Here is an 11,737-nt window from a genome sequence, read left to right on the forward strand (position 1 = left end):
TCACAAAATTTCGTGAGATTTCATTTAAGCGGACTACCCTGATTTTTGCCGGGATTTTTGGGTTTCCGAAAATTAGTCCTGTCTCACTTTAAGTGTTTAGATGCAGACCTTTCATTTGATACCCCATACTACTATATCCGGTGATAAAAATGTTTAAAGCCCCCCTTTAAACTCCACATAAATTTATGTCACACAGTGTATGCGTGGGATTTCATAGTTCACATCTGTCCACCAAATTTTATGTTCACAGAGGTAATCCCATAACACAGAGCATAACATGTTACATTTATTTTCTAGTCTTCGTGATGTATGTGCTAATTTGAGCGGGACAAAATAAATAATAAATTTTAAATTCTTTAGTTGCAACATTCTCTTTACATTATTTAGCTGAGTAGACACAGTATGAGCAAACTAGTATAATGAACAATAACCCTTGTGTATTAGTTTTGTTGCTTCCATGGAATAAATGAATTGAATTGAGCCCTCTCCCGGGATAGCGTCGGTCCTCCCATTTGCTAGGGTTCCCCCCATTATATTGGAAGCACCAGGGGGCAAACGTTGAAGTCGGGGTTAGCCGCCGGAGGGCCATCATGTCATCTGGCCACCCATGAAGAGGAAACGAAGACGCGTAGATGCTAGACCCCTCGGCAACTAGCAAATGGCTTCAGAGCCATAATTTCCAAGAACATTTCTGAATTAAGTTCGAAGATAACTAAGTGAAAGGCAAATACCTCAAGGGGTGTTGGTATTGGCCAAAGAAAGTAGCCACAGTCCGTCAATCTGGTTGACGGGCAAATACAAGAAGTTTACAGAGACTCCAAAGATATCGTTCTGCAAGTGAAGCTAAAAACCACCGGGAGGGACAACATACATCGGGCCGTTCTATCTGGAGAGGAAAAGAAGCTATCTCGGGGGCAGGAGGAGGTCGTTAGGGCACCGAAGATGGATATCCTTCCATCGAGGGTTCCGTCCCGAACCCGAGGAGAAGGCAGGCGGGAGCAGTGGTCTTTGTGCATGTAGCTACTTTGCTGCCGGTCCCTGTGGTGTCCTGGCTAGGGGATCTGGTTTTGAAAACCAGAAGAATGGAAGTGAGGTTAGTACAGGTAAAAGCATTCGACTTCAGATACGCCATCGCTATTTCGATAAATCTTGCGTGGGATCTAGATCTGATGTCGCAGCAAGTGGGGCGATTCGGCAGAATTAGTGAACGTCAGGCGGTGGAAGATATTCGAGACTACTGTAGTATGAGCTTAAGATGGTAAATGAGCTGGAAATTTCTAATGTTAAAAATAATAATGTGACTCAGGAGCGGCTTTAGGGTAGTCCCGATTAAGGCAAACGGTATCTTAAAGATGGGCACCAAGTATTTACCGGCCCCGGCAGGTGCGGGGACAATAGCTTATCTCAGCTATCGAAATGTAGCTATTCGTGAGGAAGTGCAAGCTATTAATCATCAGCAGGCCAAGATTGCTTCTTTGACGCTACAGCAAATAAGCTGATGAAACGACCGTAAAAAGACATGCTCAGGCAATAGATTTCAGAATTTCGCCTGGGGATAAAAACACTAACAGGCGCATTTGTTGCCAAGGACAATTAGCATTCAGTCTACAAAGGAGCTGGTTGAATACGTGGATCGTGTCAATAAGAAGGTGCCCGGAATAGTGCTGCCGGAGTTAGATGAGCCCGAGGTCCATTCCAATGTGAGCATGGTTAAAAATGGACTAGTTGTTCACCCTTGCTTATAAGGAGAAGTTCACGCCTGATTTAACAAAATAACACATATATTAGTGGACTGAATGCGGTATTCATGTATTTTTTAAATATTCAAAGCAGTAGGAACATTTTAAATTATAACTAATAGTACAACAAATGAGTGTCATTCGTATTCGATATTCTCGTGAAAAACACAATTAAATTACTTTCAGTTACAGTATCGCCCTTTACCTCAAAGATCATATCAAAAGAATATATCAAAATTTATACAGCTAGGAACACACATAAATCTCTAGCTACCCTAGCGAATGAAGAAAATTTTATGCAGAGATAAGATTGTTAACATTATTTATCAAATATAGATTTCCGGAAATAGCGCTAGTGTAGGTTAAGAACTAGTGATAGTAAATTTGTATTCATCTGAAGGATTGGGCGTTTCTATTAATACCTGGTTGATCAGTGAAAAGATTGGAGTAAGTACCAGTCCTAGTTCATGATAATTGTTTTCAGAAAAAAATCATCAGTGGTTCCAGGAGTGAAGACTAGCGACTGAAACCATAGAACACCGCACCAGCCATCAAGAAATCAGTCACCTTCTATGGCTCTGAATGGTAGTGTATTATAAAAGATAATAAAAATAAATGTTGCCTCGTGGTAATGGGGTTGAAAATACTGCGTTGGACCAGTGGTGTAACACCCCATGATCAGATCCGAAATGAGGACATCAGCGGTCGATATGGGGTTCCATCGAAAGTAGAAAAATTGTGATGATGGCATTTAGGCATTTAATATGCGTTGACAAGAGCTCAGTTGCTAAAATGCTCTGAAAATCGAATTCGATGGGAAACAACGAAAAGGCCGGCCAATGGCGTGATTTGCTTTGCTGCTGAAAAAAAGGAAATAATTAAAAATGATCCACAAATAGTCCAAAGTATTTTACATAACCCATCCATTAAAACAGTAAATAATACCTTATTTTTACTTAACTTCAGCTGGAATCTTACACCTCAACTGAAGATGAAATTCAAAAGTATAAAATTACGATTAATATCATTCAATAAAGGTTTATTAGCATTTGCAATTGAAATTCTCAAAAAATTGTACACGTACAACTTACAATTACTTCTTCTAAATATACGTAAGAAAAGATGTGCTGGCATCCTTCTCGGTTGTATTCTCCCGTCCAAAAGTCAATGTAAACGTATTCGTATTTACGAGTACGAACACGCGACTTCGCTAAAAGACTTTCGCCGATTGTTACCGACGCAAGTGTTTGTTAAAGAAGTACAAATGAACAATGAAATTAGGTTTTCAATGTATTTACGTGAAACAAAATTTTATTTAAATCTTTTTACTGTCTGTCTGCCACACCCATTTTCTCAGAAACGGTTACTCCTACTGATACGGGCTTGCCACCCTTTAGTAACAGAGGTAATCTATTAATGGGGTCATCCCGTGTGTCGGATTCGCGGAATCGATTTTTTTTCAATCGTATCTAGATATAGTGTAGAATATATGGGCATAGTGATTTTTTGATATCCGGAGTCGTTCGGTAATTATAGTGTTAAACACGTGATAATCGAATGACTTCACTAAAATCATAAGAATTGAAGCCAAGGCTGTACATGTGCTTCTTCAAGAAACCTAAGGTTTATGGACTAGGTATAGCAGATTAATGATCAGTTTAGATTTTATGGCTAAAACTCACATTCTGCTTTTTAAATGCGTTTTTCTCTATCCAACGAAATTCTTTGAAATTTTCACAACTTATTTACAACATATTTCTACGGTCCACAAACTAGGATAATTGCGATTCATTCAGTAATTTGTTTTTTTATTCATTAAAGAAGCTTTAAAAAAACACCAAAATTCAGAAAAAAAAAAGTTTAACACGGCACCGAAAATTTAGCTTATAATATTTTTTCATAATCCTTGTTTGCGGACGACTGTAGTTAATCTGCACGTTAAAATGACGATTACCCGCCCAGCATGCTAAGTGGATCACCGCCGTAGGCACCTGTCATTCCAATACGCCTGGCGTGAATTTTGCAGATGTTACCGAAGAGGAGATTCGACGAGCCATAAATAGCTCGAAGAATTGGAGGGGTTCTGGTCTGGATCGGGTGTAGAGCTTCTGGTACAAACAATTCACCAGTATACATGATCGGTTGGCACACAGCTTAAATGAGGTCATGATTCGGCCGGAGGAATTTCTACCCTTCCTCACTGCAGGGATTACCTACCTTATCCCTGAGAAAGACACGGTAGAGGAATCCGCATACAGAAGATTACTTGCTTACCAACCTTCTACAAATTCCTAACGTCCATTATTAGTGGAAGGGTCAATGCGCACTTCGAGATCAACAGCATTCTGCCCAAGGAGCAGAAAGGCTGCCGAGTTGGTTCAAGGGATTGGAAGGGGCAACTCATTATCGACTCGGCAGTTGTAGGGACAAGTAACTAGAGGCCAAAGAAACCTCTTTAGTTACTATACCGATTATGCCAAGGCTTTCGCGAGCGTACCGCATTGATCAGAAACTAGTAAAAATTTTGGCGACAGTTATGGAAGGGTGGCACACCACCTTCTCCGTGCGTTCATCTGAGGGTGCCAATACCTCAGAGCCTATCCACATACGAAGAACACCTTCCAGGGAGATTCATTGAGTCCCCTTTTGTTTTGCATGGCACTGAACCCTCTTTCATGGCTACCGAATGATGCTAGAGGGCGTGGTTTTGCAATTAAATATGACCTATGTGCTAAGAGCGAGCTGACACACTTGATGTCTTTAGAGGACATCAAATTGTATGTCGGCACTGACGACCATCTTAGAAGTATCTTGCGAATAGTGAACATGTTTAGCCGTGATATTCGGATGGAATTTGGATTAGAAAAATTTTCGAATCCAAGCCATCCGCAAAGGTCATTACGAGTCGCATGCCGGATATAGCGGTGGTGACCTCCACATCCAAGATATGCCCGAGACGGACTTCAACCTCGAGATTCTACAAAGAACCCATGGTTGAGTTGATGATCTGAAGGATGCTCTGCTGTCCGAATTCCTGCGACGTGTAAAGCTGGTACTCACCTCTCGAGGCTCGGTTCTGTGGGTGCGAATAGGTACATCGATATTAAAAAAAATGCACGCCATAGAGAAATTGGGTATTTGTCAAACACTTAAGATATGCTGAAGAAGTAACCCGTAAGATAAAGCGTGAAAAAAACGCATGTCATATTGATTAATTCTCCGAAGCTACTCAAAACTTCTCCATAATCTTCGGATTGCAATATTATTGAAAACTTGCGGAATTATGACGACAGCAGGCTCCGCGAAGGTCCCATTTCGAACAAAAAATACTTGATGGAACAATTTCCAGAATAATGGAGAAAAAACAGCCGAATAAGGCCAACGATCATATCGATGCCACTGCCCAGTAAAGAATGTATCATCATCATCAACAGCGCAACAACCGGTACCCGCTCTAGGCCTGTCTTAATAAGGAACTCCAGACATCCCGGTTTTGCGCCGAGGTCCACCGATTCGATATCCCTAAAAGCTGTCTGGTGTCCTGACCTACGCCATCGCTCCATCTCAAACAGGGTCTGTCTCGTCTTTTTTTTCTACCATAGACATTGCCCTTATAGACTTCTCGGGCTGGATCATCCTCATCCAAACGGATTAAATGATCGCTCATAGATTTCGTCATTATGTAGGCTACGGAATAGTCCACCCTCATGTAGGGGGCCAAAAATTCTTCGGACGATTCTCCTCTCGAATGCGGCCAAGAGTTCCCAATTTTTCTTGTTAAAAACACAAGTCTCCGAGGAATACATGAGGACTGGCAAGATCATTGTCTTGACCCTATGGTGAGACGTTTCGAGCGAGACAGTTCTTGTACGCTGAAATAGGCTCTATTGGCTGCAAACAACCGAGCGCGGATTTCATCATCGTAGCTGTTATCGGTTGTGATTTTCGACTCTAGATAGGAGAAATTATCAACGGTCTCAAAGTTGTAGTCTCCTATCTTTATTCCTCTCGCTTGACCAGTGCGGTTTGATGTTGTTGGTTGGTTGGTTTTCGGTACTGACGTTGCCACCATATATTTTGCCTTCTTTGCTGTGCAGCCCAAAATTTCGTGCCGCCTCTGCGATCTGGATGAAGGCAGTTTGTACGCCTAGGATCGTTCTGCCCATGATGTCGATATCGTCGGCATAAGCCAGTAGTTGGGTGGACTTAAAGAGCATCGTATCCCTCATGTTTACCTCAGCATCACGGATCACTTTCTCCAGGGCCAGGTCAGGTTAAAGAGGACATATGATAGCTCATCCCCTTGTCGTAGACCATTGTTGATGTCGAATGGTCTTGAAAGTGATTCTGCTGCTTTTATCTGGCCTCGCACATTAGTCAGGGTCAGCCTAGCCAGTATTATTAATTTCGTCGGGATATCGAATTCACTCATGGCCGTGTACAGTTTACCCTGGCTATGCTATCATAGGCGGCTTTAAAGTCGATGAATAGATGGTGCAATTGATCTCCATATTCCAACAGTTTTTCCATCTATTGACGCAGAGAGAAAATCTGATATGTTGCTGACCTGCCTAGAGTGAAGCCTCTTCGGTATGGGCCAATGATGTTCTGGGCTTATGTGGCTATCCGGCACAGCAAGATAGCGGAGAATATCTTATAGGTGATACTCAGCAATGTAATACCTCTATTATTATTATTCTGTTAAGGGAAAATCGCACCACGTCCTTAAAGAACTATTGTGCCTTTTACTGGTTATAGTGTACCTATTGATCATAGTATCTCAAGCAAGCCTATAATCGTCAAAAATTTTAGTATGTTCCCAACTTCCAGATCTTTCAGCTTTGAATTTGGTATTAAGTGTTCTACCAGATGCCTCGACCTACTTTGCACAAGTGAAGGACACTGTCCCAGGACGTGTATAGAGGTTTCGTCATAGTCCTCACAAAACGTAATACTTCTATAATTGCTGCACTGTGTGATATCTCCCTTTTCATGTATGAGACAGATAATACCTCTCTGCCAGTCGTCAGGCATTGATTCGCTGTCCCATACCTTGAGCTCAAGTTGATGAACTACCTAGTGTAATTGGTCACCTCCATATTTAACCAATTCGGCTGTAATTCCATCAGTTCCTGGCGACTTATAATTTTTAAGCCGATGAATTGCACGGATTGTTTCTCCTAAACTTGGTGGTGGCAGTATTTGTCCGTCGTCTTCAGTTGGCGGGACCTCCAACTCGCCGATGTTCTGGTTGTTCAGTAGTTCATCAAAGTACTCAACCCATCGTTCCAATATGCCTATTCTGTCGGAAATTAGATTTCCCTCTTTGTCTCGGCAGGATGAGCATCGAGGTGTATAAGGCTTCATCCTGTTGACTTGTTGGTAAAACTTCCCCGCCTGGTGTGGTTGCTCCCTGTACTTTTATAGTTATGGACTTGTCCCGTCTGAGAAGTCGCTTCTCCGCTCGACCGAGTTCTTGATAAATCTCTGCGCGTGCCCGCGTTCTTTGAGAGCATTCTTCCGTTCCGTTGCTAGCTTACATGCATCGTCAAACCAGCCGTTCCGACTTTTCTTGCGGCTGGGGCCAAGTATCTTCTTGTGTGAAGTTAATGTTATGAAGATAATTTGTTGATGCTTCATCTCCAGGATCTCTGTTCACTGCGGTTTTTGCGGGGAAGGTATTGAGAGAGAGGGGATTGTTGGTGACGTCGTAATTCGTCTGGAGGAGCCCATGTATGGTTGTGGACCGCTTTCCGCGCAAACCATGTACTTCCAACCATTTCGTGCGATACTGCTAACTGAAAAATTCGCAGTCCATTGTCATTGGTATCCCTATGCAAGCTTTGGGAGGCGACGTATCGCCGTACTTTCTTTTTTTTCTTCAGCCTTTGTCCCGTTCACAAGCGGGGTCGGCTCGTCGCGGAGTGGATATCCTCATTTCGGATGTGATCAAAACGTGTGACGTAGCATCTTCGTCTCCATTACCGCAAGATGTCGTTCATTGTCTTTTATGTATTGCGGTAAATTTTAGATTTGAGACGTTCGTTGATACGTCGATCACAAAGGACACCAGTTGTGGAACGCCACTTCATCCAGGTTGCGTTAATGCGTGAAGCAATTTCATAACGCAGCTCTTCATTGGCTGATAGCGTTGACCCGAGGTATTTAAATCGCTCAGTTCTGGGCAGATCACTGCCGCTGACAGTGATTGTGCCTGTTTCATGGGGATCGGTCGTCAAAAATTCAGTTTTGTTTAAATTCAATCTGAGACCGTGTTGTATGAGGCGATCATTCCATTTTTGAACAAGTTGCTTGAGATCATTTTTGCTATCAGATGCTAGGAAAACATCATCTGCATAAAGTAGTGTGTAGGGCGCTGGACGTTGGATATCCCGTGTGACGGTGTTCATAACAAGGACACAGAGGAGTGGTGAGAGGGCACTTCCTTGATGAACTCCAACAGAAACACGAAGCGGTTTTGATACACCCGCCATACTTCGAACTTTACTTTTCGGATCGTGGTAGAGCAATTGAACCCAGCGCACGAGTTCTTCTGGCACTACGTGTTGTCGTAAAGCATACCAGATGAGTTCGTGTGGTACACGGTCAAATGCTTCTCACGGTGTTTCTCCATGAGTAACCGCGCAGCGTGTATTGCGTCAGTAGTTCCGCAGTTCTTGACAAATCCGGCTTGATTCACGGTTATTTCAACGATTTCGCGAATACGGTTGTCAAGAATGCGTTCAAAAATCTTCATGGTATGGGAAAGTAACCGGATCGGACGGTAATTTGAACATTCTGCTGGGCTACCTTTCTTTTTCCATATTGGAACAGTGGTACTTTCTTGCCAGTCAGATGGTGTTCTTCCTTCCTGAATAACCCGGTTAAAGAATTCACTGAGCCACAGTGTTGGGTCCCAGCTCTTCGCTTTCCAGAGCTCTGATGCGATGTCGTCGGGTCCTGTTGCTTTCCCCGATTTCATTTGTTTTATTGCCTCCTCGACTTCAGTTGCGCTGACTGGTGGAACTGCTCCAAATGTCGGCAATGATTGTGGAAGTGGAGGATGAGCAAATTCTTCAGTTGAAATCTGCTCGAAGTATTCTCGCCATCTATCCGTCGCGGCTCGACAATCAGTAAGCAAAGTACCGTTCTTGTCATTAACGCAACAGAAGTGTTCGATATCCTGTGTGCGTTCATCACGGCTTTTAGCAAGTCGATACAGATCTCTCTCGCCATCCCGAGTATCCAGTTTATCGTAAAGATTTTTGAAATGGTTCGCTCGGGTGACAGCGACCGCTTTCTTTGCTTCCAGGTTGGCATTCTTATAAATTTGCCAATTAGCAGGCGTTTTATCGTCGAGAAATTTGTGGTAGAGGCGTTTCTTTACATGGACCTTCATTTCAACATCATCATTCCAAAGCCAAGTATCTCGGTTGATGTACCGCTTACCCGGCTTGGTGACCCCGAGGGTTGCAGAGGCCGCTTTGTGGATCGTGTCTTTCGTTTGGTTCCATGATTCTTCCACATTCGTAATGGTTGGCAATCGTATGAGTGAGACCGTTTCTTCTTTCTTCTCACGAAATCGCCACCATTTAATGCGCGGCGGGCCAGTGCGTTCCTCACGCTGTTTTATCGGTGGCTTAATTCGCAGGACAGCAATCAACGGCCGATGTTGAGATGTGATGGTCTTATAGGGAACGACTTTGCAATCAGTGACAGTGGTAAAATGTTGGCGTCTTATGAGAATATAGTCGATTTGCGTTTTATTGTTCCCACTATAAAATGTGGGAAGATGAGACAATCGTTTGATGAACCATGTATTCATAAGTACAAGGTCATGGGTGTCCGCAAAATCGATTATACGCTCGCCACCTTCATTGCGCGCTCCGAACCCCTTTCCCCCATGGCACCTGTTACCGTCTGCCTTTTCACCCACATGACCATTAAGGTCGCCGGCAATGATTATGTAATCATCAGCAGGCACGTGACGAGTCTTTTCATCGAGAAGTTGCCAGAAGGCATCTTTCTCGGCATCAGGTCGGCCTGTCTGTGGTGAAGAAGAAGTGAATAGTGCGATCAGCTGATATAATGGTGAGCTTCACCAGCCGATCATCAAATCGTTCGACTTCTTTAATGGCATCACGGAAACCCTCTGAGATGGCAATGCCAACAGAAGAAGTTTGTAGCCATTTTTACCGCGTTCGCGTTCAATGTCGCAGCTTTTGGAACCAGACCATCGGGTTTCTTGCAGAGCGCAGATGTCAATGCGCCTTTTCCGAAGGGCTCTTGCGAGTTCCTCGGTCTTTCCAGTTAGGGTACCAACATTTAGCGTGCAGACACGTATTTGTTTTGTTCGTTGTGTGCGGACTAACTTGCTTACGTCCTGACGCCGTCCATGCGTCAAGAACCCTTGCCCATTTCTCGACAGGACCGGGGCCCGTCCTGCCGCGTCGACTGAGGTGGAGGCCCTAGCATTTCTCCGAGGCCTGTGACTTAATCCGATCATCATGTTTGTAACGACATTTTATGCATTTTCTTGGTCGACCTGTCGCGGGGCCTGTCACCAAGAGAGATCAGGTAGGATTTAGCATAGTAGAATAACTCCAACTATACTCTATTTATCTCTTTCCCTGACCTCAGCATTTTATTTTTGTTTTACTGAGGATAGTACAGAGTACGTTGCCTCAAACCCTCCTCCTTTACCAGGGCTTGGGACCAGCATACTATGTTAATAGCATGGCGGAATTGACGTATCGCCGTACTTAACTGTTGAAATCCGCAAGTATGATTTTGATATCATACTTGAGACAGGCTTCAACTACCTCGTAAAAGGTACCCTTCTCTGACTCTGCAGTCTCCTCTGTAGGCGCGTGAACGTTTACGAGGCTTATATTTCTAAACTTGCCTCGCAAACGCAGAGTGCATAGCCTTTCTCTTATATTTTCAAAGCCGATAACAGCAAATTTCATTTTGGGTTGGCTAAGGAACCCACTCCGAGCACATGGTTTGCTGGATGGCAGCTATAATATATGGTTTAGTGGCTCTTCTCCAGGAAACCGGTCCCTGGCCATCGCATCTCTTGCAACTCATCAGCCTTATATTGGGACAGGGTATCGGCTAGTCGCTCAGCAGCATTCGGTCGGAATAAGGAACACACGTTCCACGAGAAAATGCCCAAATCGTTAATCCGCTGTCGTTGCCGGGTCCCTCATTTTGAAATCCATCCTGTCCGAGGCTCCTTCCGTGGCTTCGTAACGTTTTCCGTATAGGGTTGTCAGCCCTACCCAACCCCCAACCTGAAGGACCAGTTGGTACATTTTCTCCCGTTTTTAGGCGAGGGGAGGCTCGCCTTCATCCTTCTCCATCTGCAGTCTTTCATAAAGAAAGAACTGCCAGCGATCACCACGTGCAGGTGGAGATAGGGTTGGTAGTAGAGCTATTGGTATAAAAGATGTATAGGAGGCTAAAAGTCTTCATACTTAATATTATTTAGTTATTTTTTTAATTTTCAATGCCATTGTTACGTACTGTATTGTTTTCAATTTTGCGTACGCAAATTGAGTTTGTTTTCTTATTCGCCCTCAGCAGGTGTTTTAATTTATCCATTTTCGTTGATGTTCCTTGCATCGTATCCAACGGACTGTACGTTACGTTCTTGTAAAAAAAAAATCAAAATGCATGCAAGTTCTTTTACCCCGTTCCTGAGCACTTACATATGTATTTCGTACTCAGGTAACGCTTCTCGATTGCTGCACTTCTTCCCGATATATTTTTTTTATAGATACCATTTCTACTTTCGAATCGCTGTAACTAACCATCGCGGGCTCTGAAAGGAGGACAATTCGAGCTTTATATTATATATTTTCTTTCAATATTAAACTGAAATATTTTCACAAAAGTTGAAAGTTGAAATGCCAAAAAGTTCGAGTTCTAGTGTAATTCGACTGTGTTTAACTTAATTTCATTCAATAACTTGGAATGAATTTGATATAAAAGTT

The 11,737-nt window shown here is 43.2% G+C and overlaps 1 long non-coding RNA gene across 2 annotated transcripts in view; it reads right to left on the bottom strand.

Annotated features, from left to right (window-relative positions):
* Window positions 1-1,802: 1,802 nt before the first annotated feature.
* LOC119649318 overlaps window positions 1,803-11,737 on the bottom strand; it is a 28,103-nt gene continuing 18,168 nt past the window's right edge. The window contains exons 2-4 of one of the 2 annotated variants that reach the window (XR_005249122.1): window positions 2,831-2,957; window positions 2,685-2,724; window positions 1,803-2,596 (exon numbers count right to left, since the gene is read on the bottom strand). This is a non-coding gene — a long non-coding RNA (uncharacterized LOC119649318). Of the gene's footprint in view, window positions 2,597-2,684; window positions 2,725-2,830; window positions 2,958-11,268; window positions 11,394-11,452; window positions 11,566-11,737 lie in introns of those variants that run through there. The other variant, XR_005249123.1, reaches the window with a different exon arrangement.

The sequence above is a fragment of the Hermetia illucens genome, chromosome 2 (genome assembly GCF_905115235.1).
Source record: "Hermetia illucens chromosome 2, iHerIll2.2.curated.20191125, whole genome shotgun sequence".
NCBI classification, from domain to species: Eukaryota; Metazoa; Arthropoda; class Insecta; order Diptera; family Stratiomyidae; genus Hermetia; species Hermetia illucens.